Source organism: Dioscorea cayenensis, chromosome 1 (genome assembly GCF_009730915.1).
Source record: "Dioscorea cayenensis subsp. rotundata cultivar TDr96_F1 chromosome 1, TDr96_F1_v2_PseudoChromosome.rev07_lg8_w22 25.fasta, whole genome shotgun sequence".
Classification (NCBI taxonomy): domain Eukaryota; kingdom Viridiplantae; phylum Streptophyta; class Magnoliopsida; order Dioscoreales; family Dioscoreaceae; genus Dioscorea; species Dioscorea cayenensis.
The window spans coordinates 24,809,385-24,812,381 of record NC_052471.1 but is presented as its reverse complement, the minus strand read 5'-3'; the positions used below and the strand labels follow the sequence as shown (position 1 = coordinate 24,812,381).

Sequence of the window (2,997 nt, the reverse complement as noted above, 5' to 3'; positions counted from 1 at the left end):
ACAACTTTGAGTACTCGGCCTTAGAATTCTAAGTTCTTTCTTTCAATGAACTCTTAAGAACTTCTAAGTCTTGTTGAGCTAGCCATAGTTTTGTGGCATGTAGAGTAGTCTAAAGACGTGATGTACAGAGATTGTGAGAGAATGTATTAAAAAAAACAAGGTGAAAAGAGAAAAAGAAAAATGAGTCTATGTCACTATTGCTCTGCTTATGAAGCATGAATGCGTCTATGTAGACTGTAATCGAGTAGTTGGGTGGCTCTTGTGGCTAACCAGCATGTGCACCCTCCAGAAAGATTTTTTGGTGCAGTCTATGTTAGTCGGACTCAAAAAAGAAAAAAATATGAAATGAAATGAAAATAAAAATGCTAGTGATCTTTTTGGCTACCTACTAGAGGTTTTGAGAACAAAAGTGGAAGTTAGTTCTAGTTTAGGACTTAGAAGGATCTACCTTGTTCATTGGAGTAGCACTTAGCATTTTAAGACATAGTACTCTTGCATGTTGAGTGATTAGCATCTAGAGCTGTACTGATTGAAGTCAGTAGGCTGGACTAATTCAGGATAGATGAAATACAAGGTTCACACACATGGCACAAACATATAAGAGGTGAGACAGGATCTTTCTTATGTGCTTAATGTTTGTAACTCATTATCTATAAATCATTTTCCAATGCTTGTAGAGTCTTATATTTATTTGAGCCGTAGGTAATATATTTTGCCACTTATCATTATCTTTGTTTATCATGATTTGTTTGCTTGGGGACAAGTAAACGCTTAGGTGTGTGGATATTTGATAAGTGTCTAAATGTACGTATTTTAGTGTATATATTTAATGTATCTACTATGTATTTTTATAAGAATTGATGCCCGTTTTATGCTTAATCATGTGTTATTTGCTTTGCAGGGTACGTAAACGCCACAGAAGACACGAAGATACAATTTGGGTAAAATAGAGAAGAAAACCAGGTCGCGTACTGTAGCATATTCACTATAGCAGATAGTGTAGCTGGAGACTTTAGCATATCCACTGTACAACCTGGTGGGTTTTCGAGTCAGGAATTGAATCTTCGCATACGGCCTCAATGCTGCTCGGGATGGTGCCCAGGATGATCACTGTAGCTATAGAATAAGATGATTTGCTTGAAGGCATACTGGCTCAATGAGGTGCTCATTGAGCCAGTATAGACACTATTCTTAGAGCATTTTTGGAGATTGCCTACCACAAACAGTGTCAATGAGGGGCTCAATGAGGATCTCATTGAGCCGGTATACCACCTCAATGAGGTCCTCATTGAGCTGGGATACCACCCGGGATTGAGGCCATTTGGAGGGTATGGTGAGTGGTATATAGGGTGATTTTGGGGAGGATTGAGAGGACGTTTTGGAGAGTTTTTGGTAGCCACCATTTGGGAGAATGGAGAGGAACAAAGACATCATTTTAGGGAGAGTTTGTCTTGAGCATTGGGAAGATCAAGGGGCTTGAACTCCAACGGGAAAGCTTCATCATCAAAGGAGGAGGACCATTTGGCATTCCTTGGGCTAGAAGAAGCATCATTCGGCCGGCATTCTCCCTCCTCATCATCATTTGGACTAGGGAGTGCCATTTATGCATTTACTTCTTATTTTTCTTGTGTTTTAGATACTTGTTTGTGTGATGGCACACTAGACCCCCAAGGCCACCGGATGTAGGTGAACCTTGGTGGGTTCATCATGTATTTTGGATGCATCACTTTTATTTGGAGTGCATTGCTATGATTTATGGTTTAGCTCATTGTGTTTTATGCCTAGAACTATTATGTGGAGAAATCCTTAGTTCTTGTTTGAGTTGTACACGTAGACGTGACCTACTCGTGTGTACTAGATCATTATTGAGCTAGAAGGGGAGATCTTTGACCAACATGCCGAGAAATTTGATGTAGGTTGCCCCTCCGAACCATGAGGATGAACTTAGGTTATGTGTATCCTTGTTGCACAATCTCCATTCACTTAATGCAATTGTAGGAATATGATTTAGGGGAGATCCTTCTCATCATTTTTATGGGATTAGGGTTTAACCCCCGAGAAATTGGGGTTGAGCTATTGTTGAGGTCCGTCAGTCTAAATCACCCTTCCTATTTTATTCTTTTGCATCCATACATCATGATGACCCCTCTTGGGAATCCTCATCCCTAGGCCTATTCTTATCATCATTGCTCTTGTGATTTTCTTGCTCATTTTGGAATTGTTATACTTGTGTTTTATTTACATTCTTGCATGTATTAGAGTAATATACCATGCTTAAGTGGTAAGGTTAGAAAGTAAGTGATGGAGGAGTAATAGGAGCTCCTTAGCCCCGTGGAATATGATCCTTGGGCTTATGCACAAGGTATTACTTGGCGACCCCGTACACTTGTGGGTGATCAACCATGCAACTCTCTGCTGTTGGCCTTGGTTCCATGCAAAATTTGGGTGGTTCTTCCACCCGAGATTATAAGTTGAGCTATATGGGTTCCATTGATTTTGTTGCCCCCCAATGTAGTCGACATTCTCAATGGAGGCAACAGAGGAGCTAGCATTCAGACATTGGGCTGCACCATGCCCACCACCTTAAGTGTTACAATTCATCACTGATTCTGACCTCCAACTACTGGCCATAAGAAGATCAAGCTTTCGAGTCAACACATCAACCTTTGCGGCAAAGGCATCATTGCTAGTCACTTTATAAATTCCAACAGTCTTTTGTGTAGATCCCCTTGAGGCCCAATGTGATTCATTGCTTGCCCTAGACTCAAGTAATTGCTCAGCCTCATCGGGGTACTTGTTGCTAAGGGAACCATCCGCCGCGGCATCAATGAGTTGGCGAGTAGCATAGTTCTGCCAGTTGTAGATGATTTCTACTCACATCCATGAAGCAAAACCATGATAGGGTCACCTTCTAAGGAGATCCTTGAATCTTTCATAGGCTTCAAACAATGTTTCGGACTCCCCTTGTTTAAAGGATGAAATTTCTTGTCTTAATTT

The 2,997-nt window shown here is 40.8% G+C and overlaps 1 non-coding gene across 1 annotated transcript; it reads left to right on the top strand.

The window, feature by feature from the left end:
• The first annotated feature begins 2,890 nt into the window (after positions 1–2,890).
• On the top strand, positions 2,891–2,997 carry LOC120268570. The gene has a single exon (XR_005538966.1). It is a non-coding gene; the product is annotated as a small nucleolar RNA R71 (small nucleolar RNA).